The sequence below is a fragment of the Lycium barbarum genome, chromosome 5, assembly GCF_019175385.1.
Source record: "Lycium barbarum isolate Lr01 chromosome 5, ASM1917538v2, whole genome shotgun sequence".
Classification (NCBI taxonomy): domain Eukaryota; kingdom Viridiplantae; phylum Streptophyta; class Magnoliopsida; order Solanales; family Solanaceae; genus Lycium; species Lycium barbarum.
Genome location: NC_083341.1, coordinates 72,130,314 through 72,141,881, shown reverse-complemented (window position 1 = coordinate 72,141,881; position 11,568 = coordinate 72,130,314). Strand labels below are relative to the sequence as shown.

General features: G+C 41.5%; 1 pseudogene; it reads right to left on the bottom strand.

Moving 5' to 3' along the window:
- Window positions 1-7,227: 7,227 nt before the first annotated feature.
- LOC132643007 (small nucleolar RNA R71) lies at window positions 7,228-7,321 on the bottom strand (annotated as a pseudogene).
- Window positions 7,322-11,568: the final 4,247 nt, after the last annotated feature.

Genomic DNA, 11,568 nt, shown 5'->3' with positions numbered 1-11,568 from the left:
GTAGCCTAAGGGAAATTGGAGTATGCAGAGTGGTTGGAAACTTTAAAATATCGCGAAGGATGAGGCGGATTAGACCGGTAAAGAGGAAGAGGGTACATCAAAGCCCTGGAACTAGGATAAGCTTGAGTAGTATTTGGAGACACTTTGTAAGTGAGGCATTAGAAAATATATATATATGAATGCGTATGATATCCCGTATGCGGCTGTATCAACGGGTATGTGTATCCCAGCAACCGACGTTGCGGAATATGGGAAGCATTGATTGAACAGAGTAGTAAGGTTCAAGTGGCAAACGCTACCAGGTAAGCTGATGTTTTATTTTCACTACAGGTTAGGTTCGGAGAGTTCTAATGCAATGATATCTGGAAAGGAAAGAAAGTGAGTATATGGAAGGTAAGGAGATCAAAATGTCGAAAAAGTAAGAAGTAAGAAACATGAGTGAGTGAAGCCTCCAAGAGAGATGACGGGCAAAGCACGGGACTATTTGGGTAAAATTTCGAAGGTAGACATGTGAAAGGGATAAAGTGATGTAGTATAGAACAAAAGAGGAATGTGTGGGGTTAGAGAACGGATATCGATAAGTGGGACTAAAAGGATAGCGACCATAACGAGTAATATGAAGTAAGAGAAAGAATGATTAGGCCTTGCAACGACGCTAAAAGAATTTCAACTCTCGAAAGGTACATGTAAAAGGGTAAATGTGTAGTCATATTGATATGGTTGGCTCAGACATGGATAAGTTTTCCTAAAAGATGACTTAAGGATAGAACGGATTTGCACGTTTAAAGGAATATTTCTATTTCACGAACTTCTGAGCCGATATCATAAATAACAAGAGGAGAAGGGCGCTCGAGGAGGAAGGAACTCAATGAAGGTTAAGGGTGAAAATAGGGAAGGTATACTAATGGGCTGATGGAAGAAAGAGGAGAGCATTTAGAAGTAAAGTAACTGGGAATTTTTTTTTACCATGGGAGTAAGAAGGATATTTTAACGAGTTGGCAGTGGAAACCGATCAATCACCCAGATAAAAATGAGGATGATGGGGCGATGCATATGATTAGAAAATTAATGACATGAGGCAAGAATTCTTGTAAAACTGAGAGATTCGATTATAAAGGAAATACAGTGCAATGTAAGGAACATGCATGAAGGACAACCGGGATGTGACATCAGAAAGACGGATGAAGGCTCGATGAACGAGGATGGAGAGAGTGTACATTGTAAGAATTCTGTGCTAAGAGCAAGAAGTAGCAGGACACTCGAAAAACTTGGATAACTTGGATGCATAGCTGCAACACAAACGCGTAGTTAAGAACAATTTTGAGTAAGTGAGCTAAGCGGGCGAAAGGACTAGTAGTGGATGGAAGGGTATGGAAATATTGACAAGAATGATAATATAAAGAAGTTTTAGAGATGTTATAAGCAAAGTCGGGAAGAAAGACGAGGAGTAAGGTATAATCGAAGACTTTATAAAGGACGTGGTGAATCTCGATGTCCCCGTTAACTTGTAGGTCCAAAAAACCGTTAGTTATCAAAGACAGAGGTGTGGAAAGACAGAAAAGAAGGCATCGGAATTGGATCTAACCCTTATAAGTATTCCAATTGAATACAAAAGTGTAACTAGCAAAAAGATAGACAAGTCAGACCATATGATGGCGGAACCCCGGCCGTAAGAAGATCGTGAAGGGCGGCAGATAATTATCGAAGACGGTGGATACTCGAAAGCTATTGGTGTATAAGGACCTCCTTAATAAGGGGGGAAGAACATATTAGATTTGAAAGAAACTATGACGTTCTCAAAAATCAAAAAAATAAATTTATTATCTCAGGGCCAGAGTTCAAGGCGTATTGGCATATCAGGAAGGTATCCGAAAGAAGCAGAAACAAATTGATAATAAATGTACCATGAGGCAGACATAGGAAGAAAGTATGGAAGACACCTTAAGAGAATGCTTCACGCCGACATGAGCTACGATATTTCTAGACTATGGTTTGAAACCCCCGTATCGGGCAAAATTGCACCGCACCTAAGTATGCAGCGACATGTCCTAAAGAGTAATAAAGAGAGCAAGAAAGTTTTTCAAGTCAAATTCACAAGGATGACAGAGAGGACGGCGAATCCAAGAATGACAACAAAAAAAGGGGGGATTTTAGCACCGGAAGGGATAACAATTGTAGCAAAAAGGACAATGATTGGTAGTTTGGTAATTTTTCGAAGAGAGGAAGAACGCTGCTCTTATGAATGCAAATAAAAGAGTTCACTGGATATTAGAAAGCATTTCATGGATCACTAATTATACTAAACATGAGAGCATATGCTATGGAGTATATGAACCATCAACGTGAAGCTATGCCCAACTATAATCGCAAAAAGGCCATATCAGAAAGCCAATAAGGAATAACAACGGATGAAGTGACCGCCGGTACAAGGAAATCGAAGCTAGATATATATATATATATATATATATATATATATATATATATGTTGTAAGAGAGTCGTAATGGAGTAAGAATTATCGTAGCCCTATGCTTTTGGGTTGTATTGAGAGATTTGAGGGAAGGAGGTTAAAGAAACAGTTGTGGCAAGAGTTCAAAAATGTGGCGAGCTACAAATTTAGTTGAACTCGGATTATGAGTTTTCCATAAGTGTAACTGTACTGCGAAGGATAATAAATGGCGAAGAAACATTATGTATATACGTATTTTGGATACTGATATAACTGGTCTTGGAAAGGAACTGGGAGAATAACTTGAGGGATATAGCCATTATGCTCAATAGCGACAAAGTAATGTTGAATAAGTATTTGGAATGTAAGGGTAAGAGAGATGGCGACAAGGATGTAAGGATTAAAAAGACTGACTAATGAACTACAAAGAATCAGTACAGTGTGTATCTAAGATCAACAGATATCAAAAAGAGTAGCCCGAGATGGCGCCGGAGGAGTAAACGCAAAGAGGGCGCCGTCTATGAGAAAGGTAATTGCCCACTAATAGGGAAACAAGGAGCGAGAAAAAGAGAATACTTGCAAGACGATGAATAGTTATGGCACGGCAAGTCAAGACTACAATAATGTAGATAGAACAAGAGCGAGATACTAGTTCATTTTTTATCATGTACATGAGGGCAAAGAAGTGAAAGAAGTTGACTGAAGGCAGTAATAGAGTTAAGGAAGAATGAGAAGAGACTGGCCCAAGTTATAGTTTAAGCAAATGGTAATCGGACCCTAGAGGAAGAATAGTTGTTCTAAATAATAAAAGATGATTTCGTGGGTTGACAATACCACAACATTCGAGGACGAATGTTTCTAAGGGGCAAAGGATGTTACACCCCGAAAAATTTCGCGCTACCTAGACTGTAGATAGCATAGTGTGAGCCCGAACAAGAGTAAAGTCATGTGAGGATTAAGGAGAAAGGTTATATTATAAGAGTGAATAATGGCATATATATGATATGTGGAGACCATATGGGGTGAATCTGTTCATATGTCACTTGACGAAAAGCCCTCGTTACTGTAAGCTAAGTGGGGCCCACACGCCAAATTTTTATAAAGGACATGTGAAGAGACATATGAGTAGTATATGGGAAGTTGAGAAAGTCCTAAGAAGGACCCTTAAGACAAATATAGGCATAATCCCTCCAAAAGGACGATTTAAGGAAATATTTTCGGATGATCTGCCTTGGAGGGGCCAAAACGACATTATAAGTTTGGAATTTGGAAACACACCAACAATAAAGTTGTAGATAATTGAATTATCTTTCCAACCATAGGTCGTCGGTCCTCATACCATATCGGGATCAAGAGTTATGACCTTTTTACTAAACGAACGTCCAGTCAGAAAAATAAAGCCTGCGCGAACGCGCCCAAAGGGGGCGCGATCGCGCTGAAGGAATTTTAAGTCGGTCCAGGAAGAACCTGGACCGCTATTTAAATGGGCTTACCCCTTATTTTCCTCAACAAACACCTGAAATATTCTCGAAAAATCTCGAGAATTCTCCCCAAACCCCCAAGCAAACTTTTTAGCCCAAACCAGGTAAACATTCCCGAATTCCGATCCAGACGGCGTATAGTTGCAACAAAAAAATTGTACAACAGCGCATTGTGGCTTAAGATCAAGGTAAAGGAGTGAAGATATAGCATTATTATCGAGAAAGGTATGAATCTCTTGCTATTAATGTTAATCTTGGTTTATTTACGGAGAAGGAGTTGTTAAATTGCTGTAAATTAATTCTGTTAGTGGAAATAGGGGAAAAACACCATATAGGGTTTTTATGGAAAATTTTGGTATGGAAAATATCATGGTGGATGTTGGTATTGTTGTTGTTGTTGTTGTTGGTTGTTGAATTGAGAATTCGGGCTAGGCATATAAACAGGGTATATGCTGCCCAATTTTCGGCAGAATATAAAATAGTATGATTTGGCACTTGGAACAAGTGTGCGATAAAGAGGCTAACGTTAGTGTAAATCCTCTTAAATGTAGACTTGCGAGCTCGAATGAATAAGCGTAGCTACTAAGAGGTGAAACAGGTATGTTAAGGCTCGTCCCTTTCTTTCAAAGGCATGATTCCTATGTTATGATTCAATAAATGTTTCCATAACCACCTTCTTTTCAAAAGCTCGAAGTTCATGACACTTAATGCCTCTTATGATGTTAATTGGAATATGTTCTATGATGATTGTGACGACGATGATGATTCTCTTCTTTTGAAACTCCGAAGCTATGATTTGAGGCATTATGAGATTATTGAGTCATTCCATGAATCCCTTAACCGTACTTATTGTTGATGGTCTCACCTCATGTTACTCGTTCCTTCGAGCTGAGATATAGCGATGATAACGATTCTATTTCCAGTGCTACCTAAGTTCATGATTCTCGAGACTCCCGTGACATCGTCGATTTCATCTTGCGATGGTTGATCCTTCAAGGATTGATATGATGATAATGGTAATACTAATGATGACGTTGATTTCATTTATGCAATTATATATATATATACATGCGTTGCCTCCCTCTGATCAGTTGGAGATAACATCGAGTCCCGCAAGGGCCGAGTACGGATAACATTGAGTCCCGCAATGGCCGAGTACGGATAACATCGAGTCCCGCAAGGGCCGAGTACGGATAACACCGAGTCCCGAAAGGGCTGGGTAAGGTAACACCATGTAAGACGCTATGTGTATAGATATGTATTAGCGCGCCTTAACGGCCAGACGAGATATTATATACGGATATGTATGGAAAAGTTCTTAAAAATCTAAGCATAAATGACATTCGCCTCAAAAGGGCATTCAGAGGCACAGGTTGACTTTTTATATGTTACTTTATTTTCATATGTTCATTGTATTATTTTCCATGTTCGGTACCTCTTGCTATGTTACTATTCATACCTTACATACTCGGTACATTACTCGTACTGACGTCTCTTCTTGTGGATGCTGCATTCATGCCCGCAGGATCAGATATCCAGCCCGACGATTCACAACAGTAGGACCTCCCCTCAGCGGTAGTCGGTACGCTCCATTGATCCAGAGCTACTCCCTTTTTTTTTGGTATGTTACTCTGTTATGTACATATATGGGTATGGCAGGGCCTTGTCCTGTCCTTTCTACGGTCTGTATTCTATAGAGGTCTGTAGATAGTGATATGTAGCCATGATGTTATGCAGCCTCGTCGGCGCTCATTTTGTTGTAGAGTATATATGTAGCGGCCAAATCAGCTTGCGCTGTTACTCTCAGTATTTATGTCTATATGTATATGTTGGCTGTGAGTTCTCGGTACAGTGTCTCTTATGTTGATTGTTCGAGAGACAGTACAGCTCAGTTACAGATTATGTATGGGCCCAGGACAGTCAATCAGAAGTAAATGCAGGCACAGGAGTAATTGACCAGCAATGGTCGGGTACTTGTCATGGCTCATCGGTTTGGGTCGTGACATATGGAAGCTCGCTTGCTCGTTTGTTGGTTCATATCATAAGGACCATGCAAATTTTAAAGAATGAATAGCCTTAACATACCTTGAAGTATACCCAATCGTCCAACTTCTACCTCTCGAACTTGTAAGTCTACAATCAAGATAGCGTAGATCTTAATCAAACTTTTTACCTGGCTTACTAATCATTTTAAATACGAATAGATCTTGACAAATTATGGGCAACATTTCCCGATAGGAATATAAGAGGCAAGTTATCTTGAATCGCCGAGTAGTGGTTCGGGAGAACACTACGAGATTAATAATTCGGTTAATTGACAATTGTGAACAAAGTTGCTAAGGTGGGATAATTGAATGACTCAATTGGATTGGTGAACAGACCACGACCCTAGAATACTTCTAAAATCTTGATAAAAGCAGTATTCAAATACGTTCTTAACATAAATTTTTGTTACATTGTTAGTTATTTTTATTACAACATTAGTTTACAAAACAACCAATTATTTTATTCTTTACTTGCATAGGTAGTAGCAATAGTTTATTTTCGTGAAAGTATTGGTTATAAGTCTCTGTGGGTTCGACATCCGATTTTATATAATGACTATATTACTTGTACGACCACGTACACTTGCGTGTGCATTTGGACGCAACAAGTGTTTGGTGCCGCTGTCGGGGACTTAGAAATCAATTATTATTTTGCCATAATAAACTATATTGCTATACTTATCCAGGTATTAACGTCTTGATCTTAGCTGCTACTTGATTGAAGGTACTTTACTCGAATGCGAAGGACTGCGAGTCAGAACAATCTTGACGAATTCGATCCTGAGCCTGAACGTACTTTCAATCGGCGTAGGAGAGATTTGAATTTATTGCAGAACCCGCAGGCTTTAGTAGAGTTACCTGTGGTCATGGCTAATAATCAACCAGCGAAAGTGAGAGAGGTTGCAGTGCCTCGTGTGGCGGATGTCACTTCAAGCATTGTCAAGCCCACAATCGAAGGGCACTTTGAGCCGAAGCATCCTATGATTCAACTACTTCACTCTAGTGGGAAATTCACGGGAATGTCGCACGAGGATCCTCAGCGTCACATCCATACTTTTCTGCAGATTATCGATACTTTTGCTACTGGAAGGGTCACTAAAGAATATGTGCGGCTGACACTGTTCCCTTTCTCTCTATTGGGGAATGCCAGTAACTGGTTATTTACAGAGCCTGCCAATTCTATCACTACGTGGGATGATTTGGCGATGAAATTATTGACAAGGTTCTTTCCACCAACAAAGACACCTCGCCTCCGAAGGGAGATCATGTCATTGAGGCAGAAAAATGGAGAAAATTTGTATCAAGCATGGGAGAGGTTTAAGGGTCTTCTCAGAGATTGTCCTCACCACCATCAGACGAACGAAGTTCTGGCACACACATTTATTGAGAGTCTGGATGCCCAACATAAGTCATCACTAGACACTGCTGCAGAAGGGCAGGCTCTTGATCTAAAGCTATGAAGAACTATTCACACTATTGAACAGGTTTACTCAGAGCACTCCAGACTGGCAGGATGATGCAGCTAGTTGTTTAGTTAGGAAGGCACCGGGTATATTTGAAGTAGATAACTTTACATCACTATCAGCACAGATTGATGCCATGCGCACTGAAATCAAGAAGTTAACTACTGCGCAAGCTCCACCACAGGTGCATGCAGTGCAACAAGCCATCATTTTTTGTGAAGTTTGTGGAGAAGGTCACAACAATGATGAATGCCCTGCAAATCCCGCATCCATATACTTTGTGGGTAATGCAAGCAAGGGGCAAGGAAACAACAATCAATACGGGAATTCCTACAACCCAAATTTGAGGAATCACCCAAATTTTAGGTGGAGTGACAACCCAGGTAATCAGAAACAACACTATCAGCCAGCATCTGCTCCTCAAGCACCCATGAATAGTATGGAAGATATGATGAAAAATATGATGGGTGATATGCAGAAGATGATAGACCAGCAGAAGTTGATAGCAGATAATCAGAATCGCGATTTGGCTTTGCGGAATTTGGAGAGGCAGATGGGACAGAGAGCTGGTGCACTAAATACTAGACCACATGGAGGACTTCCAAGTGATAGGGATGTCAATCCCAAGCCTTGTAATGTTGTGACTCTTCGAAATGGGAGAGAACTAGAGGAAGTGTCTCCGATGAAAACCAGTCGAGTAGAAGCTGAAAAAGAGAAGATCACCGAGGAGATGATTGAAGAAGAGAGGGTAGTCAAGACACCAGTGACAAAGCAGCCACAGCCCGTGGTTACAAAGCCACCACCTCCATTCCCGCAACGTCTGGCAAGGCAGAAAGAAGAGGCAACTTACAAGAAGTTTCTTGATTTTCTTAAGCAGGTACACGTGAATGTCCCATTGGTTGATATGCTGCAGGGTATTCCAAAATATGCTAAGTACATCAAAGATATTGTTGCAAACAAAAGACAATTCACAGAGTATGCCACTATTGCACTTACTGAGGAGTGCACTTCGCGGATTCAAATCAGGTTGCCCACTAAATTGAATGATCCCGGAAGTTTCACGATTAAGATTTCTATTGGGAAGCAGGTTGTTGCTCGAGCACTATGTGATCTTGGTGCAAGTATAAACCTGATGCCTTCATCTATCTTCAGAAAGCTAGGTTTGGGAGTGCCCAGACCAACCACTATAGTTCTTCAACTGGCGGATAGATCGTTAGCAAGTCCAGAAGGCATTATTGAAGATGTACTGGTGCAAGTGGGGTCGTTGATAATTCCTGCAGACTTCGTGATTTTTGACTTCGAGCTAGACCCGGAAGTCCCATTTATTTTGGGGCATCCATTCTTGGCCACAGGGAGAGCACTTATTGATGTAGCTGCCGGGCAGCTCACCATGAGAGTACACGATAAAGTTGAGGTCTTCAATGTATACCAAGCTCTGAAGATGCCTGCAATCTATGAGGAGCTGTCCGCCATTACTGTTCTGAATAATGATACACGAAGGCCACTCATCACTTCTCATGATCCATTGGAGAGAGCCTTGGTGGGGGATGATATGTTTGGTGACACGACAGCGTTTGAGATGGTGCAAATTCTGGATATGTCAAGTATTTATATTCGAGCAGGCGAGTTTGAGCACTTAGACAGGACAATGGGAGTAACTCCGAAGTTATCAATTGAAGAGCTTCCAAAGTTGGAATTGAAGCCCTTCCCTGCCATCTTAAATATGCATTCTTAGGCGAGGATGATACCTTGCCGGTGATATTGGCAGCAGAGTTGACCACCGAAGAGATTAGTATTTGTTTGGAAGTATTGAAGTCTCTTAAAAGGGCATTGGGGTGGCAGACATCTGATATTCAGGGAATTACCCTCGCGCTATGCATGCAGAAGATACTTATGGAGGATGATCATAAGCCTAGCGCACAGCATCAACGGAGACTGAATCCGGTGATGAAGGAGGTTGTCAAGAAAGAGGTAATCAAGTGGTTAGATTCAGGCATTATTTTTCCCATTTCGGACAGATAGTGGGTGAGCCCGGTGCAATGCGTCCCGAAGAAAGGAGGGATGACAGTTGTGACAAATGACAAAAACGAGCTCATTCCTACTAGAACCATCACCGGATGGAGAATTTACATGGATTATCGCAAGTTGAATGAGGCAACCAGAAAGGATCACTATCCCATTCCCTTCATAGATCAAATTCTAGACAGGTTAGCCGGGCAAGATTTTTTTTGTTTTCTAGATGGCTATTCTGGCTGCAATCAGATAGCTATTGCTCCGGAGGATCAGGTGAAGACCACGTTTACATGCCCATATGGTACATATGCTTTCAAACGCATGCCATTTGGGTTATGTAATGCACCGACGACTTTCCAAAGGTGTATGATGGCTAGTTTTTCAGAGATGGTTGAGGACTTCGTAGAAGTATTCATGGATGATTTTTCGGTATTTGGGAACTCTTTTGAGGTTTCCCTGAAGAATCTAAACCGAGTAATTGCGAGATGTGAAGATACTAACCTGGTCTTAAACTGGTAAAAATGTCACTTTATGGTCCGAGAAGGTATCGTCCTTGGGCACAAGGTTTCAAAGAGGGGGCTGGAGGTGGATCCTGCTAAAGTGGAGGTCATTGAGAAGCTGCCACCCCCTGTATCAGTCAAGGGTGTGCAAAGTTTCCTCGGGCATACAGGATTCTACAGACGCTTCATAAAGGATTTTTCAAAGATCTCAAGTCCGATGTGTAGGTTACTTGAAAAGGAGGTGAAGTTCCTATTCGTGATGCATGTGTTAAGGCCTTTGAAGGTATAAAGAAGAGATTGGTAACCGCACCAATAATCATTGCACCTGACTGGAACTTGCCATTCAAGTTGATGTGTGATACAAGTGACAATGTTGTGGGGGCTATGTTGCGACAACGACGATAGAAAGTTTTTCATTCTATCTACTATGCTAGCAAGATGTTAGACGCTCCCCAAATGAATTATACTGTGACAGAGAAGGAGCTGCTAGCTGTGGTTTATGCGTTTGATAAGTTTCGGTCCTATCTCGTTGGGACACATGTTATTGTCTATACAGACCACGCAGCCATTCGCTACTTGTTCAGCAAAAAGGATGCTAAACCCAGGTTGATTCGGTGGATTATCCTTTTGCAGGAATTTGATATTGAGATTAAGGATCGTAAGGGATCTGAGAACCAAGTCGCAGACCACTTGTCTAGATTGGACAACCATAATCATTTTGTAGAGGACGTCCAAATTCGTGAGTCGTTCCCTGATGAGCAGCTATTTGCTATTCCCGCGGCTGAAGTCCCATGGTATGCTGATATTGTGAACTTGATAGTAAGTGGGGTGTACCCCCCCAGAAGCCACCTCACAGCAGAGAAAGAAGCTGTATCATGACTCCCGATTTTACATATGGGATGAGCTGTATTTATTCAAGCAAGGGACTGATCAGTTAGTGCGGAGATGCATTCCATAGACCGAGGTGAATTACGTGTTGGATAGTTGTCATTCTTCCTCATATGGAGGGCACTTTCAGGGTGATCGTACTGCTGCTAAGGTTTTACAATCTGGTTTCTATTGGCCCACTCTTTTCAAAGATGCTCATGCTTTTGCTAGAAGTTGCGACAATTTCCAACGAACGGGAAACATCTCTTAGAGGCACGAGATGCCTTTGACAAACATATTAGAGGTAGAAATATTTGACGTCTGGGTATCGATTTTATGGGTCCCTTCCCACCATCCTTCGGTAACAAGTACATTCTGCTTGCTGTCGACTATGTTTCAAAATGGGTAGAAGCAGTGCCTCTCCCAACCAATGATGCGAATGTAGTGGTAAATTTTGTGCGAAAGAACATATTCGCAAGGTTTGGAACCCCACAGGCAATGATTAGTGATGGTGGTGCGCATTTCTGCAACAGCTTGTTGAAGAACCTTCTAGCAAAGTATGCGTTGAAGCATAAAGTCTCTACAGCTTACCACCCACAGACATGCGGACAGGTAGAGGTCTCGAACAGAGAAGTGAAGAAAATTCTAGAGAAGACCGTGAATGCTCAGAGGAAGGACTGGGCAATGAAGTTGGATGACGCCTTGTGGGCGTATCGCACAACATATAAAACCCCCATCGGAGCGTCTCCTTA